Below are 13,666 nucleotides of genomic sequence, written 5' to 3'. Positions count from 1 at the left end.
TGCTGCCATAGCGACGGAGTCTAGAGAACATGCGCTGTAAACTTGCGCGCTTTTTTAAAAACATGTCAATCTCGCGTCTACCGTTTAAACGCAAGAGGATTTCCAGATATAGGGCTGAATAGAAAAAAAAGGTATCAGTGGGTCTGTCCAGTAACTTACGATGAACCTAAGACAAACTGCAACCTTTGCAGAGAAGCATTTCAGTGTCTCAGACTGTCTGACTGAAAGCAGCAGCGATGACGGACACATCCGTGCTTCTAGGTAGGCCTATTGTTTTTTTTAATGGATAATATATTTATATAATATTCCATACATTATCAAAGCTTGGCAGACTTATTTTTCGAGACATTAGACCGGTTAATTAATAGATTATTGCCTAATTAATGTTATTAATGTATCATTTAGCTATAGGCTAAATTAATAATAAATAATCCTGTCATATAAAGTTTGACATTTAAAAAATATTTAGATAAAAATGGGACAAATAATTGCATAATAATATAGTCATAATAGTAAATTAATATAGAAAATTTAATTTAATTTTTGAATTTTAGAACATTTTTGTCAGTAAAGTGGTTACTGGTTCAAAATGACTGCTTAAAGAGATAGTGCACACAAAAATTAAAAATCTGTCAATTTCCTTTTTAAACCTGTATAAATTTCTTTGTTGAATGTTGAATTCCTACCATGGAAGTAAATGGTGCCCCCAAAGCAGCCTGGTTACAAACTTTCTTCAAAATATCTTATTTTGTGTTCAGCAGAACAAAGAAACTCATACAGGTTTGGAACATGAGGGCGAGTAAATTATGAAAGGATTTTTATTCTTGGGTGAGCCATCCCTTTAAAGTGCACCAATATAGGCTATTAAAGAGTTCTTTAGAAATAAATAAAATAATCAAATGTAAAATAATATAAAATGTGTTCTGTTGCAAGCTTACAGGCCTACTTGATTCCATGTTTATTGTTGAGCTGTTGTCCTTGTTTAATTGTCACTCTTATCAATACTATCACTCTTTAAATGCCAAGTTCATAAATGATTTTCAAAAACTGATTCAAAACTGATTTGGAAAAAAAAAGTACACACAAAATAACTTATTTTCTATATAAAAAGTGATTGTGCATGATTATATACATTATGGCTTTAAAATAAAAAATTGTGGTTATAATGGAAGTCAATGGGGCAAAAACACCTACAAACAGTAAATGAGGGAGAAACAAAAACTGATCCTGTACAAAAACTAACAATGCATCAAATCTAAAGTTGTTACTAATCTTTGACATGCTCAATAATGTGATAAGAGGTGTAAAAGAAAAATTCATTTTCTCACATTCATTTTTTATATTGAAAATAAGTAATTGTGTGTGCATGTTGGGTTTTTTTTCCAAATCAGTTTTGAAAATCATTAATGAACTTGACAATTAAAGAGTATTTTGTTTTTTATTATTATTATGGTACTGGATTGGCCTGAAAAGCCTCATAAATTAATAATCGTATTCATTCCTAAACTATGGTGCAATTCCATACGCAGTAATAAATAATAGACTATATAATCTGGGCAAACCTGGTGGGATGTCCCCACCAAAGCTGAGACCAAACCTACGCCCTTGCTCAAATATCACAAATACGCTATTACGATACTTAATGGAAAACCTTGCACTGGTCTGCTGGACTGATTTTTATTATTTAATTATCTGAAAACATTGTGGTAAACATTGTGGTTAAAAATACTGAATATGATATATGAATAGCGCCAGCCAAAGCACAAAAGCATATTTAAATATAGTGCATTGAACGTTTTAATCACACCGGTCTGTTCTTATTGTGTGAATGGGTTAAAATCAATCTTGTTTTGGGGGTGGATAAACTGAAATTTCCATTACTTGAAATAATATACATGTTAAAAAAATATATTTTTTTAATTAACTATTACATTATTTCATTTTTTATTATTATTATTAAACTTCAAAAGAAACACTATCTTCTGGAAGAAGGGGGCCCAAAATGTCTTCCATATAACTCTTTATGTTGCCCCTGAACAGAGGCTTTGATGGTTTCATATTACCTTACCGTCTGGTCTATTTTTTTTTTTTTTTTTTTGAGGTGTGGGTTTTAATGAAGGGGATGTCTTGAATTTGTCCTTTAATGAGTGCTTTCCATTTACTAGGATAAAGATAGACATAAGTGCTTTGAAGTGGTAAAAGTAAAGTTGGTTATATGTATTGTTTTTATTTGATTAATGAAATTTGTATGCGGAATTGTGATTTGTCATAAATGCTACCCCATGAAAATGGTATGTTCCGCTAATGTTTTCCAGGAAGATCAGCAAGTATTGTTTGTGTGTGTGTGTAGGAGGATTGTAACATGTGAAATCAAAACGCTGGTGTAATGTGTAGGTGTCCAGAGAGACGACATTTTCAGAGTCTTGTGCGCCATTTCGCTGTTCTCTGAATGTTTTTTCCCCCTTATGGTATGTAAAGCTTATTTCTGAGTGTTTTACTTACAATGTTTTAAAGTATTGTTTAGTTTATTTTTGGTTATTTTGTACTATGAGTAGAGCAGGTTTTTTGAGAAACAGCTTGTAAAAATATAAACACATTGGATTTAAGTGATTGCTTATGTTGTATTCGGCTTTACATTCTCCTTCAGATTCTCCTAATAAGACAACTGATTCGACACACCTACTGTTAAGAAACAGAATCACTAAAAGAAGAACAACAAAGAAAGAAAGAAAACAACTGTCTTGCAGTCACACAACCTTAGTTGAAATCAACTGAAGGTACAAAAAACCCACACATAATCTCTCACAGCATTATTATATCAGCTATTACAGTAGATTTTTAAAGACTTTACTTAGACTTCAGTTCAGTATTTTATGTAGACAGTAATGTAAGTACTCTCAAACTTTTAAAACAGTGTTTCCTGAGTATGAACCTTTCATTTTAAATGAGTATGTGTGTTTAGATGTCTGACTCATTTTTTTCTACACACAAACACAGCTAACCCCCTCTAATCTCATAAAATTATAACTGTGTATGTGCAAAATGAGGTAAGCTGACAAGTGTATGTTGAATATCACTGATGCAAAGTTGTAAAGACAAAGAAATTACTAATGAATACAAAAAGTTTAATAGATTTCAAGTGAAGACTTGACTAATGGACCCCATTTCTCTGGTTTATATTTATTCTGTTTTATAGATTTCTCTCATCTGTTTAATTGGTCTTTTGGGTGGGGTCTTCAAAATGAACATTAATCCTGAGACTGAGAAGCTTAAAAACATGGAGGAAAGGATGCAAAAATTAGAAGAAAAACTGACTGAAGTACTGTGTGAGAATGCAGGTAAGGTGGTTTACATCTGATCACATCTTATTGAAGTTTTGTCATTCTGGGGAAAAAAGTACTACAGTAGTATCACAATACTAAAGTTTCAAATGACTGGCTCATTTAAACTGTAATATAATCAATACAACGCTAAGTAATATTGTATGTGCAACATGTACGATATTTACAATGTTTATTTTAACACAATGTCTACAAAAACATTACAAGAGAGCCTTTTCTAGTGCCGTTGCCATTCTGCTGCACCCTGTGTAAATACATATAACAATGTATTTTCAGTTAAACTGTTGTTGCTAATTTGACCACTTCTAAACACTTTTAGCTGTTTTGAGTTTTTGAACAAATAAGTCATTCACTGAGCCATTCATAAAACATTAAGTTGCTTCATTGAGCACATTTACATCAGTTTATTGAAATTACCACTGCCCATTCAGTCATTCCCCAATGCACTTGCTGCTCATTCCACACATCGCGGGTATAAATGAGGCACAGGTGCTTGCATCAAATCAGCTTTTTACTTCAGAGCTGAGTGTTGAATGGTTCATCCTGAAATCACTCTCTATAAAGCAGTGGAACTGACTGAGCCTGCCTTTTGGAAGTGGATATTTTTGGTTTGTAAGAGTAAAACAAAGGCTGTTCTCACAGTTGGTGGAGTGGAGAGCACTAAAAAACTGTTTGGAACTGGAACTGACCTTCTGACTCAGAGACAGAGCGGGACACATCCTGTTTGGATGTGTTATCCAAACAGGGCGGGACAAAGAGGTTAGTTAACACCATCACTTCGGCACAAGCACCATCTACAAGACCGGCTTATGCGTTGAAGTGGAAGCTGTTCGTCGAGTGGTGTTCTTCTAGCCGAGAAGACCCCTGAAGATGTTTGATCAAGTCTGTGCTTTCCTTCCTGCAATGGGTTGGAGCGTAGGCTTGTCTCAAAGTTTATGTTGCTGCAGTATCTGCTTATCACAGCCATGTGGAAGGCAAGTTGGTTTGGAAGCACAACCTGGGCTGTGTTTCCCAAAAGCATTGTAAGTTTAAGTTGATTGTAGAGCAATTGCCACCAATAGTCTCTATGATCAACTAAGGCTTACAATGCTTTTGGGAAACGTTGTCAGGTTTCTCCTTGATCTCTCTTTATACCCTCTCGGGATCTTGCTCTAGTACTCCAAACACTTCAGAATGCACCATTCAAATCTCTGCAGTCAGCAGTGCTAAAGATTCTGTCTATGAAGACTTTGCTGGCTGCACTGCCCTCTATCAAGAGGGTAGGGGGGCTGCTGTTACTGCGCTACGGTGCTTATATTCTCCAGAAGAGTTTCTAATATTCTCTGAGAAGAATATTCTCTGCTGAGTGGTCCATCACCCTCGGTGCTGGACGTGGCGTAGAGTCTGGCATCAGGCCCTTTGCCGCTGAATCCTTGAGATCCCATATATTTTTCCACAATCGTTCCTGAACGGAAGCCTGTGTCTTCCTCTTGGGAGAGCTTAGGAGGCTCAAACAAGGCACTGGAAGGGAGTAGAGGCCATTGTGTTTTGGTAGGGATTCCTATTTGTTGTCTCCGAAGTGGCATTTGAAGTGGCCGACTGAATGCAAACGTCTCTTGTTCCCTGAAGGAGGGAACGGAGACGCCACGTCCTGTCACCATGTCCTTTGTAACCTGTTCACCTACTCGGCTTCTCAGGAGAACTACCTGTGTAACTGGTTTATGCTCTAGCCATTTATGACTTGAATCCGTTAAAACAAAACAGGTTACAGCGTTTCCATGACCACTTGCATTGTTGGCTTAAGGCTCCGTTTACACGTGGGCGGCTATTTTCATAAACAGACAATTCATCCTCTCCAGTTTTAAAAAATAACATGGTACACGTGTACTCGTGTATATATGGCGTCAATAGCATGCCAAACCTGTAGGGGGCAGTGTAGCTTTAATACTGTGCCACTTCTTCAGTATTAAGATGGATTTTCACTACACTGAGTTCATTGGATTGGTAACAGTAGCCAGTTCTTTATTCTAATATAGTTTTCAGAGGAAAATCTGGTATGTTTTCATTTACATCTATGTATTTATGAAAATATGGCCATTTTGTAGATTTGAGTTAACACAATACTACATGGACCCGTGATGCTTCAGCTGGTATAGTATCATAAGGCGTCTGTATGTTGTCGTGACTAACCTACATTGTACATCTTTTTAAAATCTCTATTTATATTTTAACATTATCATATGTGTCCTCCAAACAGTTTTGAAAAGCGCAGTAACTGATTTACAGAAAGAGAATGAAGGCAAGTGAAAATAACATTTTGTTCCTGTAGCCGTTCATTAAAAAAAAATGTACATTACACATTTTAATAGTTTGGATGACAATGAAAAAAGGAAAAAAAATATCAGTCTATTCACTTTTTTACAGGTAAAAAAGTTGCCTTCTCAGCTGGACTTCTAGAATCTGGATTAGGACACACTGGGCCCGCTGGTATTCAGAAAACTCTAGTCTACAAAAGAGTTTTCAGTAATATTGGAAGTGCATATGACTCCAATACTGGCAAGTATCTGCAAAGAGCATGAAGGAGAAAGAGTTCATTCATTTCATAATCTTGTTCTCACATGATCACATTTTTGAAGCATATCTATTACATGTCTGTACAGGTATGTTCACAGCACCATCGAAAGGAGTCTATTACTTCAGATTTTATGCTCATTGTCACGGTGGAACCAGAATGGCAGTCAGTCTCTTCAAGAATGATCAAGAACAATGCTCAGTGTTTTCTTGGAAGCCAGTCACCAATGGTAATGCCAGCAATGGTATTGTTCTCACACTGGAGGCTGGTGATCAAATATATACACAGCTTAAGGAGAACACCTGGGTTTATGATGATATTCACAGCTACACCAGTTTCAGTGGTTTTCTTATTTTTCCCTTGTGAATGTCTAATTCTTGTAATGTAGTACAGGATTATTTTATGATGTAAAATGATTACTTTATGGAGCTACTTTTTCCTGTGTAAGTCAACTATATATCTAAGTAAATAACCACCACTCTAAACATCATTCAAACCAAATAAAAAAAAATAAATAAAAAAAAATCACATTTTACAGTTACATGAAGACACTTTGGGAAATATATGCTAAATGATAAAATAATGTGCAAATGAAAGACTACCTGACTACCTGACTTAAAATGAATAAATCAATTTGTAATGGAGAGTGAAATGTTTTTCTTTAAAGGGATCATGATATGGGAAATCATATTCTCCTTAAACATCTTGCAAGTTTCACAGCTTTAAACCTCCTCCTCATTATAAACAAAGTATTTTTTAATCAAGCTCCAAAAATAGCTTGTTTCAATATTGTGGTGTCGGTCAATATTGATCTCTCAAAAATAATTTTACGATTTTTTTTACAAATCCAACGAGAAGGGGGCAATAAGCGAGTTTCAACGAGAGTTGCTGTTTGCAGCTTTCTTATATCTGCTTTTAAAATTGATTTTACACTGGTTGTAGTTTTATTTATTTTCTAATCTTTATGAATTATTACTTGATTAAAAACAAATGTGAAAAAAGTGAATAAATGTTAATAAAATGTTATGCACGAAATGTGTGCACACTCACACCCACACAAATGCGCGCCCTTCAAATATCAAGTCAAGAATGTGAACAACATTTCGCTATTTGAGATTCACCGGCCTGCCGGCGGGCTTCCGTTTTCGTTTGGTAGCCCGTCTGGAAAACAAAGCCCCGGGACACAGGACTTTGCAAGCCATTACATGTCCGAGTTTGACCCCGAATCACAATGAACCAACAAATAAAGTATTCTCCAGCCTGTGACAGCGTGCTCAGGTGTGTAATCTCAATGGCCCTCATTTATCAAAAGTGCGTACACCAAATTTCCAGCGTACACCTTGCGTTCACCCAAACCCACGGTGACTTTGAGATTTATCAATATGGACGTTGGCGAAAATGCACAGAATAACTATTCCTAACACCACAAAACGCACTGACAAAGATATGCTATAATATGACCCACTGTAAAAAAACAACAACATAGTAATTATAAACTTCAGTGTTTATTTTTGTGCAACGTAGACTTCAATGTTTAATTTGTGTGACTATAGGCTACCAAAGCATTTGATGCATGTATTCCTGCAGTTGCAAGCCTGTGCAACAGCTGTGCACGGACTGGGACTGAATAATTCAGACTGACAAAATAATAAATATTTTATTATAATAAATAATACTTATTTTAAATAATAATAAAATAAATAATAATGACATTCTTCTTCTAAATAACAATAAGTGTCATTAATAATAAAAACCCATAATAATATTAATAAAAAGAATCTTACAAATTGTCACGCAATTATTAATGTGAATGAATGGTAGGCTACTCCACATCACATCATCATATTGTACACCCCAATACATGTGCCGTGATACAAAATTAAATGCTAATTGTTTCAAAACAATGGCTGTAAAATAATGCATTGTGATAGGTAATTTATCATCCAAACAGCTATTTAAACTGCTGGAGTGCGCTTCTCAACCTCCACACTATTAACAGTACTCGTAATTTGGGACCATATTTGTTTGTTTTTGTGGGTGATTTAATCCCACTCTTTAAACTCCCAAATAAAACAATTTCATTTTTTTTCCCACTTCCCTGGTGATGGTCTCGATCGGCGTGTCTCAATCATCTCACTAGTCCACTAGTCAGGGCACTGATCAGGGAGTCAGCCCGTTGACTTATGTCCTAATCAGTGCCCTGACTAGTGGACTAGTAAAATGATTGAGACATAAAATGGGGGAGGCGGAGACTTGAATATATAGGGGCGTGTTATTCTAATGACGATCGTTTTCAGCCGCGGCATTTATCAAGGGCAAGTATTGCACACCTGGATTGCAGAGGTGCGCACAGTTTCATAAATCAGGCGGTGAGAGGAGTGTAAGCATAATCTTACGCCAACATATACGCCCGTTTCTACGCAAGATTGATAAATGAGGGCCAATATGTCTCCAAAATCTAATCTCGACCTGTGTCTTGTTTACAAATGATTCTGCGGTTAAATTAAGTGAACTCACGTACAATGGCCCTCATTTATCAAAAGTGCTTACACCACATTTCCAGTGTACACCTTGCTTACACCCAAACCCAAGGTGACTTTGAGATTTATCAATATGGACGTTGGCGTACGGCACGCTCAAATCCTACGCCAGCTCTGGAGGTGGTGTACGCACGTTTGAGTTAGTGCGAAAATGCACAGAAAAGCAACTCCTAACACCACAAAACGCACTGACAAAGATATGCTATAATATGACCCACTGTAAAAAACAACAACATAGTAATTATAAACTTCAGTGTTTATTTTTGTGCAACGTAGACTTCAATGTTTAATTTGTGTGATACCAAGCATTTGATTTGTAGGCATATGTATCCCTCCAGTTGCGAGCCTGTGCGCTTTATCTGACGTTCAGGGTTAGGCCCGGCCCGGATAAAAATCATAATAATAATAATAAGAAGAATCTTACAAATTGTCATGCAATTATTAATGTGAATGAATGGTACTCCACATCACATCATCATCACTATCGTGCACCCCAATAGCCTACATGTGCCGTGATACGAAATTAAAGGCTAATTGTTTCAAAACATGTTCTGTAAAATAATGCATTGTGATAATTTCTCATCCAAACAGCTATTTAAACTGCTGGAGTGCTCTTCTCAACCCCCACACTATTAATAGTAGGCCTACTCTTAATTTAGGTCCACATTTTGTTTTTGTGGGTGCCTTTATTCCCACTCTTTAAACTCTCAAATAAAACAATTTCACTTTTTTCCACTTCCCTGGTGATGGTCTTGATATGCACGTCTCAATCATCTCACTAGGTCAGTAGTCAGGGCACTGATCAGGGAGTCAGCCCATTGATTTATGTCCTAATCAGTGCCCTGACTAGTGGACTAGTGAGATGATTGAGACGCGCCCGATCTCCACGTCGGAGAAGTTTCGCTTCTTTGCAGTCTTCCGTGTGTCCATGGCGTAAAATGAGGGTGTGGGAGAGGCATTGGCTGCTTTCCGAACAGCATACTTCCCTAATATATAGTATGGAAAAAGCAGTAGGCGAGCGAATAGTATGTCCGAATCCTTAGTATTCATAAGAGTAGGCGAGAACTACCGGGGGTTTGGACTATTTCTCGCGAGATTCGGACGTGCGTGTACTTAAGTTGCGTCCGAATATGCCTACTAACTGACAATATAGTAGGCGAAAACAGTACGTGAAAGGAGTAGTATGTTTGAAACCTCAGTAATCATAAAAGAGTAGGCGAGAAATTTCTGTATAACCTTCTGCGCTCCGCCCAGATTGTGAAGCACTCATCGTCGGATACTTTTCTATCCCTGCCTTCCCATAAGGCCACTGGAAAGGATACATCAGGCGGAGGAAAGTGATGCGGGTGTTTTCAAACGTGAGTATTACAAACTAAAGTCACGATTCTCTTGTGTTCAAATCACATTTGTTGAGCTTCTGTAGAGTAAACTTTTGTTTGGTGGAAGAAGAATAATAATAAGTATGGTGGAGAACAATAGTGATGCCTTGCTAAAGCAAGCACCACTAACTAGAAAGTACAATTCCTGAAGAAATTGTGAGTGGTGCTTGCCGTGGCAAAACTCGGGGCCCGGTTATTGCAAGTGACTGCAACATGTCTGTCTCAAGCACACCCTATATATTGTGTGATATTTAAAGGATATTTACCAGTATGAGTCAAAAGAGCCCAACAATGATTGTGTGTGTTAATTGCCATCATTTTTTATTGAAAGCAAATACCTTTCCAGTGTGATATTTGATGACAAAAGGGAAAGGAGTGGACTCTCCCGAACGCGGGTTCGAAGCCATGTCAATCACAAAGGATACACCGTAAACCACCCGCTTAACTGACTACGCCACTGATTAGCACGTTTTTTTTTTTTTGTGTGTAAATGTTTTACTTTTATAATGAGTAGAATAATTGTAACAAAAGAAAGAAAATATATTTATTTCTCTATAGAGGCCGTGTCACCTGCTCTGAGTTATTCCCAAAATGCCTTAAAATATAAATCATATTCTGTCGTAATTGTGAATAATATTTTATTTTAATAATTGTCATGTGTGTTAATTGTCATATTTTTTTTTAATTGAAAGTAAATACCTTTCCAATGTGATGGCAAAAGGAAGAGAAATGGACTATGCCGAACGCGGATTCGAAGCCATGTCAGTCACGTCAAAACAAAACGATGCATCATAAACCACCTGCTTACCTGACTGCGCCACTAGATATGACACTATACAGTGGCACTCATAGGTAAAACCAAAGCGTGCGGGCCAGCCGTTAATTTAGGCAGACAGCATGATCACAATTATGATTAAGGGATTATAGACACAAACACATTATGTTTTACTTTTACAATAATTACAACAAAAGAAAATAATGAATTCAACTTTAAAGCAGCCCTTAATATAGAGCCATGTCTGGTCGGAACAGTCGGAGAGCGGGAGAAAAAAAAAATCCCGCGCAGACCTGTAACTTACTGCACACCGCACTTGCATTTACTACACGAATGTAATAACAAATAAAATAAAAGTGATCATATGTTTATTATCTTATTTTTTTCCATCTATAGAAACATTTCTTTAGATTTATTTTACACTTATTGGGGCATATTGCTTTATCCCATGCTGTTAGAGTGAAAAGGTTATTTTTTTAGCTATATATGGCAACCGTTTTAAAGTATATTTAGAACATTAGTTACCGTGAAGACATAATTCGACATGCCTGGAAAAATGCTCTTTAATTGAATGAAGTGGGTGGCTCTTAAAAGAGCCGTTGTTGCTGCTTCATCGTCGGTCCACGCAGAGCTTCTGTGATGTTGCTGCGCAGAAGCTCGTTACCCTCAGGGCTCAGGTGGACTCCGTCTCTGCAGAGATGAGACACGCCGATGTTTCGGTGCCGAATGCAGCGCATCCCTCTCCCGGCCAAGAAGTCGGATATCGCGCTGTTCAGCCACCGGCGGCTCCTCTCGATCCCGTAGGAGGTTCTGCCAGTCCGACCTCTCCAGTTCAAACGTGGCAGAATGCCCGAAAAGAGGATCCTGGTGTTGGGGAACAGTCTGAAGACTTCCACCAGGTCGGCCTTCACCTCCCGAAGAAAATCAGTACGGCGGAGGCCTTCCCGGCACAGACTGTTCCCTCCCAGGTGTATGACCAGGACCTCCGGAACAGGAGCCTTGGCCCAGAGAGAGCGCAACACTGGAAGCAGGTGTTCCCAGCGTCTGCCCTAGCTCTGCCTTCCCAAGTCACCTTGGCGCTAAGACCAAAGCTCCTGTCCATGCCCTGTGCACACACATGAGAGTGCAGCCTGCGAACAATATGGAGCTACCAACTAACCAGACAGAAGGAATGCGATGGTCAGCCATCTCGAAGAGTGAAGAAGCAGCAGCGGTTGCCTCAGTATTTATAATGAAGTATCATTCTGTTGTGCATTTCCGCCTTAAAGGGACAGTACCTAATTCTACTTGTTACAGTATATGCACGATTTATACAGCTAAGGTCACTGGATTTTTTTTTTTTAATTAAAGGTACAAGAAATGTTTGCATATGTACACTGACATTTCCTATTGGCACACATTTTAGCAACATTACAAGATTTTAAAAAAGCCTGGTTGGTATGTGAACGTCCTTTATTACAGTAAAATTACCCCGAACTGCATGGAAATCATATTATATTGTAATTGTATATTTATTAGCTTCATGTTTCTTTGGTTTTATGCCTAAATATATCAATATGTCTCCATTTATGCACACTTCAGGATTAAAACACCATTTAGAATGGGCATGCTCATTACTGCCATAGCAATATCAAAGGTGTAGCGTCTTACAGTTGTCAAATGATAGTTTGTTAGCATGAATTAAGACTGATGGATGTTTTATTGTGCAGTGAACACTGAATATGTGATTTTAAATTAGTTTGAAGCACAGACATGTATATAACAAGTATATAAAAATCAATTTTAAAGGACCATCTGTCACTATACCTGGATCTCTGTAGTTCAAAATGTATTGTTAATTGAGGCTGGTAAATTAGTTTTACTGAGGAAATACTATACAGCATCAGATTTAAACCCAGAATTTTTTTTTTTCTCACCATCACATTCAGGAGCATACATTTACAAAATGGACATATGTACCGATTCACTTACATGAGGAATCCCAGGAATGTATTATAGTTGATCTAAGGATGATAAGCATTAAACATGACTCTCAATTTCATTACTATGGCTGGTCATTTACCAAATTATCACAAACGTCAGATGTTGATGTAATGCACAAGTATGCCTGTTGGAAACTGAGAATTGAATGGATAATTTTGCATGCAACAGTCACACAATATTTGATTATAAAATGATGAAGAAAGACAAAACCATGAAATTATGTTCAAAATGTACTTTTATTTAATTAATGGCAATTTGGATCGCACTTAGTCTGGAACCTCACCCTTAAGCAAGCCGCTTACTCTTACAGCCGTTTCACACTGCAAGCTTGAGCAGCGCATGAGCAGTGTATATGCTTTCCAGTGTGCATGACAAGCAAAGAGTGCATTCACACAGAGTGTGTGTGTAGTTTTGCTGACGTGAAGCTCATGCTTGCAGTGTGATACGGCCGTTAGGGATCACTGGAACACACAAGCCTTTCCACCAACGACAAGGTGGCGATCCTTGGAAAGGAACATTCACTCTCCATTCATTCTTTATCTAACACTCACTCTCTCACTCACACACACACACACACACACACACACACACACACACACACACACACACACACACACACACACACACACACACACACACACACACACACACACACACACACACACACACACGCACAGTCTATAACAAACGCATACACACTCACATGCACACAAGGAGACAAAAAAAAACAGTTTAGTATTACACATTATTTGTTTGCATTTGTATTACCTTTAAAACTAAATGAACCAAACCTGATTATGGACATCCGCAGTGCTGACATACTTTACCCCTGTGCTTCTAGCTGTGCTTGTTCAGTCTTTAGCGTTGTCCTCAAAGCCATACACATGTGGTCCCGTCCCCTGGGCATGAAATTGAGAAATGAATATTGGGATCACTAAAAACACAAGTACTAAAAAAAATGTAAGAGATAAATAAAAGTAAACTCACCAGAAAACCTTGCAGAAAGAAATGAGCCCATATATTGGTGTCCAGCTTCTACTCAGACATTCTGACTTCAAATGGCCAGTTTCTGAAAAACATCAAAACCAATATTAGAT

At 37.6% G+C, this 13,666-nt stretch overlaps 1 pseudogene; it reads left to right on the top strand.

Annotated features, from left to right (window-relative positions):
- Positions 1-2,349: 2,349 nt before the first annotated feature.
- Positions 2,350-13,666, top strand: part of LOC137049399 (complement C1q-like protein 4) — a 159,137-nt pseudogene continuing 147,820 nt past the window's right edge.

The sequence above is a fragment of the Pseudorasbora parva genome, chromosome 20 (assembly GCF_024679245.1).
Source record: "Pseudorasbora parva isolate DD20220531a chromosome 20, ASM2467924v1, whole genome shotgun sequence".
Classification (NCBI taxonomy): Eukaryota; Metazoa; Chordata; class Actinopteri; order Cypriniformes; family Gobionidae; genus Pseudorasbora; species Pseudorasbora parva.
Note: the sequence above shows the minus strand (reverse complement) of the source record. Positions and strands in the feature narration are given on the sequence as shown.